Source organism: Pseudorca crassidens, chromosome 3 (assembly GCF_039906515.1).
Source record: "Pseudorca crassidens isolate mPseCra1 chromosome 3, mPseCra1.hap1, whole genome shotgun sequence".
NCBI classification, from domain to species: domain Eukaryota; kingdom Metazoa; phylum Chordata; class Mammalia; order Artiodactyla; family Delphinidae; genus Pseudorca; species Pseudorca crassidens.
In genome coordinates, this window is record NC_090298.1 from 36,619,553 (window position 1) to 36,635,357 (window position 15,805).

The 15,805-nt window shown below is 39.5% G+C and overlaps 1 long non-coding RNA gene across 2 annotated transcripts in view; it reads left to right on the forward strand.

The window, feature by feature from the left end:
• The first annotated feature begins 8,831 nt into the window (after positions 1-8,831).
• Positions 8,832-15,805, forward strand: part of LOC137220667 (uncharacterized) — a 148,249-nt gene continuing 141,275 nt past the window's right edge. For both annotated transcript variants that reach the window (XR_010941735.1, XR_010941734.1), the window contains exon 1: positions 8,832-9,595. This is a non-coding gene — a long non-coding RNA (uncharacterized lncRNA). The remainder of the gene's footprint in view (positions 9,596-15,805) is intronic.

The following is a 15,805-nucleotide window of genomic DNA, read 5'->3' on the forward strand; positions in this document are numbered from 1 at the left end:
AGCAGATGCAGGGAAAATCTTCCAAACATCTGGTAGTGAGTCTGGCAATGGGTATGGGGGTGGGTCACACGCAACCTGTGCCCTGGCAGCAGTTACCACAATGCATATGTAAATAAGCTTCAGAGAGCCAGTGGTGGCCTGGGGTGGGATAGATTTATGGGGCTTTGCTCTTTGGCTTAAATCAGAAAGACTTTTTTCCCCAATGCCTCATGTCTGAAATAAGCGTGTAGCTGGAATCTCAGTTTAGGCAAGGTGCAAGGATAAAGAGGAAGGGGGAAGAGGGGGTGGATGACCAAAATGAACTGGAGGCAGATGGATTGCTTAAGGGCCTTGAGGCATTTGAAAGAGTAAAATAGGAGGGAGGAGTGAAATAGGAGGGAGGATTAAAATGTGAGCTTGGAGAGCAGACTGGGATGGTGGTACGTTTGACAAACTATTCTGATGACAAAGTTCAGCTATAAGCTAAGCATATGGTTGATTTGGGCGGGACTGAACAAAAATTGCAGTAGATGAACTTTTTCTTTGCTGCTCTGTATTTCTTTTCCCCTGAATCTACATTTCTTTTTCTCCTTTCTTAACTTTCTTCTGGGCACAGCCCTATTGGTTAGGAAGAATTTATGTGGCAATTTCTTGTTGTGTCACTCTTCCGAGAAATACTCACCAGTTAAATATATTAATTAGTAGAACATATTGCTTAGATATTGGTTAGTTGCTTGTAATGGAGGTTGAAAACAACAAGGCTTTAAACAAGATAAAAATGTCCTTCTCTTTCTCCTAAAAGTCTGGGAAGGTATGGTAACTCTGCATACAGAGGCATCAGGGGTCTGTTTTTATCTATGTTGTTATTCCATTCTGAATGTTGCTCTCATTTGCTCAACACCTTGTCCACTTCCTGCCGGTGTGAAGAAGAAAAAAGAGGAAGATGAGGGCCTACTTTTTCCCCCTTTAAAGTCATGACCAGGAGGTTGCATTTGTATCCCATTGGTCCAGACTGGCTCATGTGGTTCCACTGGGATGCAAGGGAGACTGGAAAGAAGGTTTTGTTTTGTTTTTTTTCCTGAGTGCCTGTCTTAGCACCATAGCCACTTATTTCTTACAGTTCTAGAGGCTGGGAAGTCCAAGATCAAGGTACTGGAAGATTTAGCTCCTGGTGAGAGCTTTCTTCCTGGTTTGCAGGCAGTTACCATCTCCTGCATCCTCACAAAGTAGGGAAAGAGAGAGTAAGCTCTGGTTTCACTTCCTCTTCTTAGAAGGACACTAATCCTGTCATGAGAGCCCTGCCTTCATGACCTCATCTAAACTAATTACCTCCTAAATATCACATTTCCACATACCATCACACTGGGAATTAGGGCTTCAATATATTAATTTTGGGGGACATAAACATTCAGGCCATAAATGGTGCCTACTCTAGGCTAAAAATTGGGGATTCTATTTCAATAGAAAGGGAGAAGAGAGATTGAGTATAATTATCAGTTTCTGTAGCATTAGTTGAGAAGCCTAATGCTTAATGTAGGGTTTTTATGGAATTTTATTGAATTTAATTTCTAGAGTGGAGTAATATTCTAGGGTTTATTCCTTTATTCAACAAATATTTACTGAGTCTGGCAAGTACTAGGTATTGGAGATACATTGATGAGCAAAACACATTTTTTTTCCTTACGTTCATGAAACTTGCATTTGTAGTGGGGGTGAGAGAAATCTATAAAATAACCACACATATAAATATGTGTTGCAAGTGGTGGTAAGCGTTATAAAGGGAAAAATACTGAGAAATTGTATGAAGTTGTATAACAGGACAATCATCCAGCAGTTAGAAAAGAATTCCCTGGGTGAAATTTAAGCTGAGCTTCAAAGAATACAAACAGAGGGAAGAGCATTTTAGGCAAAGGAGACAGTGTATGCAAAGGCCCTGAGGTGGAAAAGAGCATGGATTATTTGAGGAATTTAAGGAGGAACATGACAACCGATGGAAAGAGGGATATGTGGTGAGGCTATAGACTTAGAAAAAGGCTAGGTTAGGCAGAGTTTCGTGGAAGCTATAGTAAAGATGTTGATTTTTATCTTAAGAACAATGTGAAACCATTATAATGTCTTTAGCTAGAATTGACATAATGAGATTTGCATTTGGGAAAGCCCACTCTGGTGGCCTGGGGAAGAATGGATCCCAGTGGATACAAAGACCAATTAGGAGGTTATTGGAGGGATCCAGGTGAGAGATAATGGCAGCTTGGAATTAAGCAGTGGCCGTGGTGATGGAGAGAAGTGGTATGTACGCAAGACATATTTAGGACATTAAAAAAAATCAACACATCTAGTGATACATTGGATACAGAGGATGTTGGAGAGTAGGAGTCAGATTTGACTTTTTGGTTTTAGGTTTAAGCAATTGGATGAATGGTGGTGCCATTCACTGACATCGGGATCATTGGAAAGGACTAGGTTTCAAGGGGAAGTTCATGAGTTTTGTTATGTTGAGCTTGAGGGCCTTTGAGATATTCACACAGATATCAGGAAAGCAGTTACGTGGCCATGAGTTCAGAGAGTGGTTTAGCTGGAGATATAAGTATATTTGGACAATATTAAAAAATGAGAGGTAATTGAGTCCCCTATCTTGTATGGTCCAGAGAAAGAAGAATGTCTAGGGAAGGACCTGGGGGAGCTAGAACATTTAAAGGCTGATTAGGAAGTGGATGAAACAGCAAAAGCAACTGAAATAGAAAGTGAGCAGAGAGGTAGGGGGCAAACTAGGAGCCTATGGTGTTGAGGAAGGCAAAGTAAGTGTTTTGAGAAGAAAGCGTTTGATGCTGGTGAGAAGTCTAATAAAGCAAGAGTTGAACATGGATGAACTTGGAGGACGTTACACTAAGTGAAATAAGTCAGGCAGAGAAAGACAAATACTGTATGATCTTGCTTATATGTGGAATCTTAAAAAAGGAAAAAAAGTTGAACGTATAGAAGCAGAGAATAGAAATATAGTTACCAGGGGCAGTGTGTGTGTGTGTGTGTGTGTGTGTGTGTGTGTGTGTGGAAATGGGGGAGAGATTGGTTAAAGGATACAAGTTTGCTGTTGCGTAGGATGAGTAAGTCCAGAGATCTAATGTGCAGGCATGATGAGTGTACTTAATAATACCTTACTGAACACTAAGAATATACTAAGAGAGTAGATTGCAGGTGCACTGAGCGCACACAAAAAGTGGTAATCATGTGAGGAGATGATATGTTAATTAGCTTGATTGTAGTCATCATTTCTGTCTGCATATGTGTGTCAGATCATCATGTTGCATACCTTAAATGTATACAATTTTTATTAAAAAAACCCCAAGAACTGAAAATGTCCTTTAGCAAAATAATTGTTAGTGACATTAGGGAGGAGTCCTTTTTGCATGAAAGCCACTGGATTGAGAAGTACCTTGAGGCGAGGAAAGAGAGACAGCAAGTTGGTACTCTAGGAGCAAATTGGGTTGATTTTTTAGCTTTAGGTCATGGTATCACCTATATTTGTGTACCTTTGTTTCCCTGATCTCAAACTCACTTCCCTTTTCTCTCATTGGTACCCATTTGTGTGAATTTGACTTTCAGCATTTATTCCAATTTTTGTACTTTTAATTACCAGTATGTTTATTCATGAAAAATATATTATTTTGAGGTTTTTTTTTTTTTTTGCATTACGCGGGCCTCTCACTGTTGTGGCCTCTCCCGTCGCAGAGCACAGGCTCAGGACGCGCAGACTCAGCGGCCGTGGCTCACGGGCCCAGCTGCTCTGCGGCATGTGGGATCTTCCCGGACCGGGGCACGAACCCGTGTCCCCTGCATCGGCAGGCGGACTCTCAACCACTGTGCCACCAGGGTAGCCCTATTTTGAGTTTTTTAAAAATTATCAAAATGCTGTTGTATTTTGTATATTTCTGTTTCTTGAATTTTTTTGCTCAGCCACTCAACATTATATTTTTCAACTCTATATATGTAGACTTAGTTTGCTTCTTTTCTTGGTGTATTATAGTCTATTTTGTGCATTATAGTCTATTTTATTTCAGTTTTTATTTTAAAGATGGAACTTTAGGTTGTTCTCAAGACTTTGATATCATAAATGATGATGTAGTAAACACTATTGTATGTGTTTATTGAATTATAGAGTATGCACTCAGTTTCATAAGATGTTGTTGAGTTACTCAGTAGAATGCCTGGCCAGGAGGTAGGGATCCAGCTGTGCGGGAGGATCCCTATTTCCTTATATGCTCTCCAAAATTTGATTCTGATATTTTGATTTGGGGTATTTAGTTTCTTTGATTTGTGGTGATATTATAATGGTGAATATCATGGAAGTAAATGACTAGATCTATATAGTGAAATTTAAGGAAAAAAGGAATATATGTGTTGTGATTCATTCCCAAGTATTTTAAAACAAAATTATTAAATTCTGACCAATTTTCCATGGTAACCTACATCTCTTTTTTTAAAAAAAAATTTTTTATTAAAAAATTTTTTTTATTGGAGTATAGTTGTCTTACAATGTTGTGTTATTTTCAGATGTACAGCAAAGTGAATCAGTTATACATACACATATATCCACTATTTTTCTTTATAGATTCTTTTCCCATATTGGCCACTACAGAGTATTGAGTGGAGTTCCCTGTGCTATACAGCATGTTCTTATTAGTTATCTATTTTATATATAGTAGTGTGTATACGTCAGTCCCAATCTCCCAATTTATCCCGCCCCACCCCCCTTATCCCCTGGTAACCATAAGTTTGTTTTCTACATCCGTGCCTCTACTTCTGTTTTGTAAATAAGTTCATTTGTACCCCCCCTTTTTTTAGATTCTACATACATGATATCATATGATCTTTGTCTTTCTGTATCTGACTTACTTCACTCAGTATGACAATCTCTAGGTCCATCCATGTTGCTGCAAATGGCATTCTTTCTTTTTTATTGCTGAGTAATATTTCCTTATATGCTCTCCAAAATTTGATTCTGATGTTTTGATTTGGGGCATTAATTTCTTTGATTTATGGTGATATTATAATGGTGAATATCATGGAAATAAATGATTAAATCTATATAGTGAGATTTAAGGAAAAAAGGAATATACATGTAATTAATTCCCAAGTATTTTATAACAAAATTATTAAATTCTGGCCAATTTTCCATGGTAACCTACATCTCTTTTTGCTTGGATTACTGTTCCCCCTTATTTAGTTTATGTGCTTAAAGAATCTAAGAACTATATAAAATATTTATAGAGAAATTAATAAAAAACCTATTCTTTAGAACGTAAATAAAATGAGCAATTACAAGTTAATAGTAGACTTTATCAAACTGTAAGAGTTATATTAAACTCTTAGTGAAAAGCTGCTCTTAGGAACTGTTTCCCAATTGTCTTTCTTTCAGCATTTTGAGTTGGCTGAGAAAACGTCTTGATATTTCTGAGAGCACTTTGAAGTGACAATAAACGTGTCACACAGTTCGCAGAAGTTTTAGAACTAAGAAAAATGAATAGGTAGATTATATTCTTTGTGTATCTTATATTTGGGTATCTTATATTTATTTTGCAGTAATACAAAATATTTAGTTGGTAATTGTATTGGCATTCATATAATTCTATAACTCCATCTCCCTGTCTTCCCAAATATGGATGGACATATTTCAAATCAAAGTACTTCAGTCCTGCTTAAATTCCACATTATCTATCAGAAGGTTGTTGCAGTTTACCGGGTCAAATTCAGGTTTCCACTACAAACAAATTTTTTTCCTTTTCCATTATGGTTTATTACAGTCTGGCACGGTGGTATGCCTGTAGTCCCAGCTACTCAGGAGGCTGAGGCAGGAGGATTGCTTGAGCCCAGTAGTTCTGGGCTGTAGTGCACTATGCCCTTCGGGTATCCGCACTAAGTTCAGCATCATTATGGTGACCTCCCAGGAGCGAGGGACCACCAGGTTGCCTAAGGAGGGGTGAACCAGCCCAGATCAGAAATGGGGCAGGTCAGAACTCCTGTGCTGATCCATTATGGTTTATTACAGGATATTAAATATAGTTCCCTGTGTTATACAGTAGGACCTTGTTTATCTATTTTATATATAGTAGTTTGCATCTGCTAATCCCAAACTCCTAATTTATCTCTCCCCCTTCCCCTTTGGTAACTGTAAGTTTATTTTCTGTGTTTGTGAGGCTGTTCTGTTTGTAACTAAGTTCCATTTGTGTCACATTTTAGATTCCACATATAACTGAGATCATGTGGTGTTTTTCATTTTCTTTCTGACTTCCTTCAATTAGTATGATATTCTCTGTGTCCATCCATGTTGCTGAAAATAGCATTATTTCATTCTTTTTTATGGCTGAGTAGTATTTCACTGTGTATATATACCACATCTTCTTTTTCCATTCATCTCTCGATGGACATTTAGGTTGCTTCCATGTCTTAGCTATTGTAAATAGTGCTGCTATGAACAGTGGGGTGCACGTATCTTTTTTTTTTTGAAGATAAAAAATATATTTTAAAAGAACAACAGTCAGGGTGGTACAAATAAAGCAAAGACTAAGATGATCATTAAACCTAATTATTCCAGTAAATATGTTAAAAATTGAGCAAACATTTCAATTATCAAAGAAAAATTGTCAGAGTGAATTTTCTTTTTAGGGTGCATGTATCTTTTTGAATTATAATTTTCTCCAGATATATGCCTAGGAATGGGATTGCTGGATCATATGGCAATTCTATTTTTAGTTTTTTAAGGAATCTCCATACTGTTCTCCATAGTAGCTACACCAATTTACATTCCCGCCAACAGTGTAGGAGTGTTCCCTTTTCTCCAGCTTTTGTTATTTGTAGACTTTTTAATCTCATGGCTATTCTGACCAGTGTGAGGTGGTACCTCATCTTTTCTTTAAACAGAATTTTAAAGAACTCTTCAAAAAGAAAATTTAGTCTTCAAGTGATTATTAAAAATAGCCAAACAAGCACATATAACTCATAGAGACAACTCTAAATAACTCAAAAGACTGTGGGTTGCTTGGCCACCAATCTTCCTTTACTAGAGGTTTGGGATACTATGATAGCCTAAGGACTTGATGCATATCTCAGCTTTTTTTTTCTTCTTCTGACTTTTTGGTCTTGATTCTTACTTTTTATTCCATTAGTTGACTGAGGAAATAATTATCTTTTAGGTTCTTTTAATGTCTAAGAAACAGAGACATTCTCAGATTACCTTACTTAATGGGGTTTATTGTAATGATACCCTGGGAAACAAGGATACAAGAAACAATTTTAACCAGCAAACATTCAGGCCTCAAGGAGACCACAATGTACTTTAGGATACAGTTCTTAGTAGCTGTGTCACCCTGAGGCTCAGAAACCCCAGAAACCTATTGCTCCGTATTCTGCACGTCACCATTAGGTTAACATTACTTGCTGTTTCTGCATCTACTACTCCTGACACTTCTCCCTGCCACCCTCTTTGTAAACACTAAGTTCAAACCTCCCCCCCAAATGGTGGTATAGTTAATCACCATCTATTTTAGAGTGCTTTCCTAGCCCCCACAGTGAGCTGAGTTCTCACGGAGATTACCTCCCAGTCTGTTAACCAGCCTCTAAATGGCACCCTCTGGGTCAGCTGCTCATTCCTTGTCCAGACATTGAGACCAAGGTATCAGGATACCTTATTTGTGAGTATGTGGACATGGAAGAACTTGAAGATTTCCTTGAGGTCGACAATATAATTAGAAGTACCTTACTCGACCAGACAAATAAAAATGATGTCTATTTTGTTAAACATATAGGAGAGACTTATACACTACATCTGCAGGCATTTCCATAGCCGAGATGACTATTCTAAGGGTTTCCTTCAAAGCTAGTGTGGCCAACTTGTCTTGTGTTTCTTGAGTGTTTCTGGGTTTGAGCACTGAAAGTTCCTCATCCTGAAATTCCTCTGTCCCAGGCAAACTGGGAGGTTGGTTACTCTAAAGTCAATTCCTTTTCCTTTTCTTTTTCCTTTACCTTCCTCTCTCCCTCCCTTTCTCCCTTCTTTCCTTCCTTCCACAAATATTTATTGAGTGCATGTTATGTCAATATCTGTGCTGGGTGGTGCAGAAATAGTGGTGAATGGAACAGATATATTTCATTTTCTTTTTGAATTTACAGTCTATGGTCGTAGATGGAACCTGACACACAGAATGCTGTGTGATGAAAGGCAAAGTGCAGGGTATCTTGGGAGGAGTAATGGGACCTGGGGGCATCTCCATTTGGTTTAGTGGGTACTGAGGAAACAACTGAGAACAAAACAGACAAGCTCTCCCTCTCGTGGATTGCATTCAAATCTGTGTATGTGTGAGTGTGTGGGTGGGGTGTTTGGGGAAGACAGTCAACAGGTAAACAAAGTGAGTTTTCTGAGAAAATAGAACCAGATGATGAGATCGTGACTTGGCAAGAGGTCAGGTGGCAAGGAAATTCTCTTTTAGAAGGTGACATTTTGGCTGAGACTTGCATGGCAAGAAGGAGGTAGCCATCCATAGTATGGGAATGGAAAGGAGGCTAGTGTCACTGGGGTTAGAGTAATGAGTGTTAGAAGATAAGGCCAAAGAAACAGGCAGAATCCATATCATTTAGGGTCTTGGGCTTTGTAGGCCATGGTAAGGAATTTTATTCTAGGGGTGATAGGGTAGGTTTTATGTAACCTGATCTCAATTCCAGGAATAGTTCCCTTCTTGAGTAAGAAGATTAAAGATTGAAGTAAGGTCCACTATAATATTTGAGCTAGAGGGATTAGGAGGTTGGTAGTGTCATTCAAGGTCACAGAGAATTTAAGAAGCGATAATTTATGGAGAAAGAAATTGTGTCATATTCAAGACGTGAAGTTTAAGAGAGGCAGTGAAGAATAAAAATTGCTGGCTAATAATTTTACTTTAAGACTGGTCTTTAAACTAATATTTGGAAGCCATTGTGCACTTGTACCAGTGGTTGAAGAGACGTGATCATATTTGTTTCCCAGAGCAGACAGTACAGAAAGAGGAAATCAAAGAACCTAGGATCATGTGAGAAGACAAGTCCAATTTTACTGTGTCAAATGTTTGTACTTTGTTTTTGAGACATACATAATGGCAAAAATATCTTGAGCTAAGTAAATAAATGCCCAATAACAACAGTTCACTTACTAAAACAGATTTTCAACCCCTATATAGACTAACTATAAACAATCCTTGCCTTATGGAACATGACTCGATTCTCAAACTTTTAAAGTAATGTTAATTGTCCATAGGAGCACACACTCCAGTTTTAACTTGGGCACTTACACAAAGTAGATGACTAGGGAGCATTTCAGAATGGGAAAGTTTTGGATGAGTCATTAAAGAAAACATGCAGGCTATGAATTTTATGGGAACATTGTAGACGGAAAACATGAGTCTAGTCTGGGTTAATTTGCTGCTTTTCTTTGAGCAGCCTATTTTTGGTAAAAAATTAAGTCTCTTAGCCAGAAAAATAAAACAGTTGGCGATATCTTCCATTTCATGTGCCCATGAATCAGAAGGACCCAGCTGATGCTCAACTCATCCTTGAGAAGGAGACTGACAAGGAAACAAATGAAGGAGAGAAAGTGGTAAGGGAAGAAAGAGGAGGGATCAGGGAAGAGACAAAGAATACGGATCCAAGGGTATGCAAAACTCATCGAAGATAGTCTTTACATGTTACTTTGAGAGGTAGGGTGAAGAGTAATGGACTAATTTTTGCCAGTATAAGCTAGGACAGTTGCAGAAAGGAATAAGAGGAAACCCTCACTTCCTGTGTTATGGTAACTGGTGCTCTGGGTCCAGTAAGGTGGATATGTTTTCCACTGTACAGATGAGATAGAGGAATGGTGGCATAACCTGTACAAAATTTCAGAGATAGTAAATATGAGAACCTGAATGAGTGCTACAGCAATCATGTGTTCCTAATTTTCCGGCAGGGTCATGATTTCAGATTTCTGCTCAGTGTTACCCTTAGGACATTTTTATTTGTGAAACCATGCGTGTCATCCTACTAGAAGCCATGTATTTTGGGTTCCCGTCCAGCACTCTTTCCTTTCACTTATTGCTGAAACCAAGAGCACAATTCCCACTAAGAGAAGAATCTCTGTGCTGTAAACTAAAACAAATCGTGCATTCCTTCTGGGACCATTGTCTTTGTTTTTCTTTTTTTTTTTTTTACTGTACTTACCACATTATCTCCCAGAGGGAGTCTGTCAGATTCTGTAACTTTGACACAAATTATTCCATAAGAGATTTACCCAAATGATATCTAAGAGAGAAGTGAAATTCTTTAACTGTTGGGGCGATTTACCCTTAAATTATGGGTGACCACTGGGCAACCTATTTGAGATAGCAACTTCTGTAATATGACTAAGCTATGGTCTTTAGAGAGGCATTTGTTTTACTAAAGCAATAAATATCATGGAAAAACAAATCAATGGTTTTGTATGGAAAAATAAGAGGAAGCATTTTATTTTACTGACTAAAACATTAGAACATTTTGGTGATGTAGATGAGAAAGATATGAGAAAATTTTAAGATTGGTGAAAAATTCAAATAGGTATAGACCATATTTGTGAATAGTAGGAAGTACCTTGTTTTGGATGTAGATAATAAGCAAAGTGAAGATCCTGAGTTATGAATAGTAAAAGGATTTGAAAGTTTAATAACTTCTAAATAAAGAGTGGACTAGTGGACAGATTCTCCACTCTTAAAAATAAGTCTTGCAGAGAATGTTTTATCTAATAAACTTTCCATTGGAAGCACAGGATGTCATGTAAGTTGGGGACAACTAAAAAGAGGTCTTATAGAGAATCTCTGATTCATAGAACTTTTTTGCTAGACAATGGCTGATTGGGTCTCACTTAGAGAACACTTCTTGAAGATCTTACTAGATAATGTAGGGAGTTGAAAATAATCTCAGAGGTGCCTCTGCCTTCATGAACTTTATAGTTAATGAGATACATATAAATATGAAGAGCTGATCAGTCTCTCTTTTACTCTTATCTCCCTCTACTTCCTGATTTCTATGTCATTTAGGCAAACTGTATTGTAGGCATATCTGTTTTACTGCACTTTGCTTTATTGCTCTTCACAGATATTGCATTTTTTTACAAATTGAAGGTTTGTGGCAACTCCGCATTGAACAAGTCTATCAGTGCCATTTTTCTAACAGCATTTGTTTACTTCATGCCTCTGTGCCACATTTTGGTAATTTTTGCAGTATTTCATTTTTTTCATTAATATTATATTTGTTATGGTGATCTGTGATTAGTGATCTTTGATGTCACTCTTGTAATTGTTTTTGGTGCTGTGAACTGTGCCCATATAAGTTGGTGAACTTAATCAATAAACGTGTGTTTTCTGACTGCTCCACCAATCAGCCCTTCCCTTCATCTCTCTCCCTCTTCTCTGGCCTCCCTATTACCTGAGACACAACAGTATTGAAATTAGGCCAATTAATAATCCTATAATGGCATCTAAGTGTTAAAGTGAAAGGAAGAGCTACATGTCTCTCATTTTAAATCAAAAGCTAGATATGATTAGGCTTACTGAGGAAGGCATGTCAAAAGCTGAGATAGGTCAAATGCTAGCCTCTTGCACCAAACAGTTAGCTAACTTGTGAATTCAAAGGAAAAGTTCTTGAAACTTAAATGTGCTATTCCAGTGAACACATGAATGATAAGAAAACAACACAGTTTTACTGCTGATATGGAGAAAGTTTCAGTGGTCTGGACAGAAGATCAAACCAGCCACAACATTGCTTAAGCCAAAACCTAATCCAGAGCTAGGCCCTAACTCTCTTCAATACTATGAAAGCTGAGAGAGGTGAGGAAGCTGAGAGAGGTGAGGAAGCTGTAGAAGAAAAGTTTGAAGCTAGCAGAAGGAAGTTGAATGAAGTAGAATGAAATTGAAGGAAAGAAGCCATCTTTATAACATAAAAGTGCAAGGTGCAGTAGGAAGTGCTGATGAAGAAGCTGCAGCAAGTTATCCAGAAGATCTAGCTAAGATCATTAATGAAGGTGCCTACACTAAACAATGAACTTTCAATGTAGACAAAACAGCCTTATATTGGAAGAAGATGCCATCTAAGACTTTCATAGCTAGAGAAGAGAAGGCAATGCCTGGCTTCAAAGCTTCAAAGGATAGGCTGACTCTCTTGTTAGGGGCTAATGCAGCTGGTGACTTTAAGTTGAAGCCAATGCTCATTTACCATTCTGAAAATCCTTGGGCCCTTAAAAATTATGCTAAATCTACTCTGCCTGTGCTCTATAAATGGAACTACAAAGCTTAGATGAGAGCCCATCTGTTTCCAACATGGTTTAAGAAATATTTTAAGCCCACTGTTGAGACGTACTGCTAAGAAAAAAAAAGATTCCTTTCACAACATTATTGCTCATTGACAATGCACCTGTTTACCCAAGAGCTCTGATGGAACTGTACAACAGGTTAATATTTTCATGCTTAATACAACATCCATTCTATAGCCCATAGATCAGTGAAAAATTTCAACTTTCAAATCTTATTATTGAAAAAATGCATTTTGTAAGGTTATAGTTGCCATTGATAGTGATTCCTCTGATGGATCTGGGCAAAGTAAGTTGAAAACCTGGAAAGGATTTATCATTCTAGATGCCATCAAGAACATTCATCATTCATGGAAAGTCAAAATATTACCATTAATAGGAGTTTGGAAGAAGTTGATTCCAACCCTCACAGATGACTTGGAAGTGTTCAGGACTTCAGTAGAAGTATCTGCAGATGTGGTGAAAATTGCCAAAGAACTAGAATTAAAAGTGGAACCTGAAGTGTGACTGAATTGCTGTACTATCATGATGAAACTTTAATGGATGAGGAGTTGCTTCTTATGGATGAGTAAAGAGGGTGGTATCTTGAGATGAAATTTATTCCTTGTGAAGATGCTTTGAAGATTTTTGAAATGACAACAAAGAATTTAGAATATTACATAAACTTAGTTAATAAAGCAGTGGCAGCTTTTGGGAGGACTGACTCCAATTTTGAAAGAAGTTCTGCTGTGGATAAGATGCTATCAAACAGCATCGTATACTACAGAGAAATTGTTCACAAAAGGAAGAGTCAGTTGATGGGGCAAACTCATTGCTGTCTTGTTTTAAGAAATCGTCACGGCCACCCTAACCTTCAGCCACCACCACCCTGATCAGTCAGCAGCCATCAACATCGAGGCAAGACCCTCCACTGGAAAAAAGATTATGACTTCCTCAAGGCTCAGATGATGATTAGCACTTTTTTTTTTCTTTTGCGGTACGCGGGCCTCTCTCTGTTGTGGCCTTTCCTGTTGCGGAGCACAGGCTCTGGACGCGCAGGCTCAGCGGCCATGGCTCACAGGCCCAGCCGCTCCGTGGCATGTGGGATCTTCCCAGACCGGGGCACGAACCCATGTCCCCTGCATCGGCAGGCGGACTCTCAACCACTGCGCCACCAGGGAAGCCCGATTAGACTTTTTAGCAATAAAGTACTTTAAACTAAAGTATGTACATTGTTTCTTTAGACATAATGCTATTTCACAATTAATAGACTACAGCATAGTCTAAATATGACTTTCATATACAATGGGAAACAAAAAATTTGTGTGATTTGCCTTTTATGATATTTGCTTTATTGTGGCAGTCTGGAACTGAACCTGCAATATCTCTGAGGTATGCCTGTATTCCCATTTCTACCAGATTCTAAACAGACTTGAACCTCCTTGTCTTTTCTCACACAGTTCTCACTTCTTAGAACACAGCTGCTTCCCTTGAGCTCTTTGTATCTAAATATTACCAGTCTTTCTAGAAATTAGACATTGGGGCACTGGAATCATTATCAGCCATTTTGTTAGTCACTAAGAACGATAACTGATGGAAGGGTGGAAAGGAGGATATGAGCAAGTGGTAGATATAACAAAAGAGACAACAGTGTTCTAGAAACTGATATTTGATGGAAAAGAGGGTGAGGAAAAGGTAGTGGAAATGGAAGATTTCCCTTTAGAAGAGGAAAGGCAATTGACAGGGAATTGCAGAAAAGTGGTTTGGGAACAATGTTTGGGAGGAAATGGGAACTTTTATAACAAGCCCCAGAATGGAGTATTTGATACTTGCTATATATAGCCATTGCCCTTGTGGTATCACTGGAAGGTGGCCTGGGTACATTTAAAGGTAGGTGGTGGTGGGCAGAAGACCTAAATAGACATTTCTCCAAAGAAGACATACAGATTGCCAACAAACACGTGAAGGATGCTCAACCTCACTAATCATTAGAGAAATGCAAATCAAAACTACAAGAGGTATCACCTCACACCGGTCAGAATGGCCATCAGCAAAAAAATCTACAGGGAGGAGCTTCAAGGTGGCGGAAGAGTAAGACTCGGAGATCACCTTCCTCTCCACAAATACATCAGAAATACATCTACACGCGAAACTACTCCTATAGAACACGTACTGAATGCTGGCAGAAGACCTCAGACCTCCCAAAAGGCAAGAAACTCCCCACGTATCTGGGTAGGCCATAAGAAAATCGAAAAAACAGAGACAAAAGAATAGGGATGGGACCTGCACCAGTGGGAGGGAGCTGTGAAGGAGGAAAGGTTTCCACACACTAGGAAGCCCCTTCGTGGGCGGAGACTGTGGGTGGCGGTGGGGGGAAGCTTTGGAGCCGCGGAAGAGAGCGCAGCAACAGGGGTGCAGAGGGCAAAGCAGGGAGATTCCCGCACAGAAGATTGGTGCCTACCAGTACTCACCAGCCTGAGAGGCTTGTCTGCTCACCCGCCGGGGCGTGCGGGGGCTGGGAACTGAGGCTCGGGCTTCGGAGGTCGGATCCCAGGGAGAGGACTGGGGTTGGCGGTGTGAACGCAGCCTGAAGGGGGCTAGTGCGCCACGGCTAGCTGGGAGGGAGTCTGGGAAAAGGTCTGGAGCTGCCGAAGAGGCAAGAGACTTTTTCTTGTCTGTTTCCTGGTGTGCGAGGAGAGGGGATTAAGAGCGCCGCTTAAAGGAGCTCCAGAGACAGGTGTGCGCCGCGGCTATCGGCGCAGACCCCAGAGATGGGCATGAGATGCTAAGGCTGCTGCTGCTGCCGCTAAGAAGCCTGTGTGCAAGCACAGGTCACTATCCACATCTCACCTCCCGGGAGCCTGTGCAGCCTGCCCCTGCCAGGGTCACGTGATCCAGGGACAACTTCCCCGGGAGAACGCACGGTGGCCTCAGGCTGGTGCAACGTCACACTGGCCTCTGCCTCCACAGTCTCGCCCCACATCCGTAGCCCTCCCTCCCCCCGCATGAGTTAGCCAGAGCCCCTGAATCAGCTGCTACTTTACCCCGTCCTGGCTGAGCGAAGAACAGATGCCCTCAGGTGACCTACACGCAGAGGCGTGTCCAAATCTGAAGCTGAACCCCGGGAGCTGTGCGAACAAAGAAGAGAAACGGGAATTTCTCCCAGCAGCCTCAGGAGCAGCGGATAAATCTCCACAATCAACTTGATGTACCTTGTATCAGTGGAATACCTGAGTAGAAAACGAATCGTCCCAAATTGAGGAGGTGGACTTTGGGAACAAAGATACATATATATTTTTTTCCCTTTTTCTCTTTTTATGTGTATGTGTGTGGTTCCCTGTGTGATTTTGTCTGTATAGCTTTGCTTTTACCATTTGTGCTAGGGTTCTGTATGTCTGGTTTTCTTTTTACTTAAAAATTTTTTTCTTCATAATTATTTTTTATTTTAATAACTTCATTTTATTTTATTTTACTTTATTTTATCTCCTTCCTTCCTTTCTTCCTCCCTCCCTC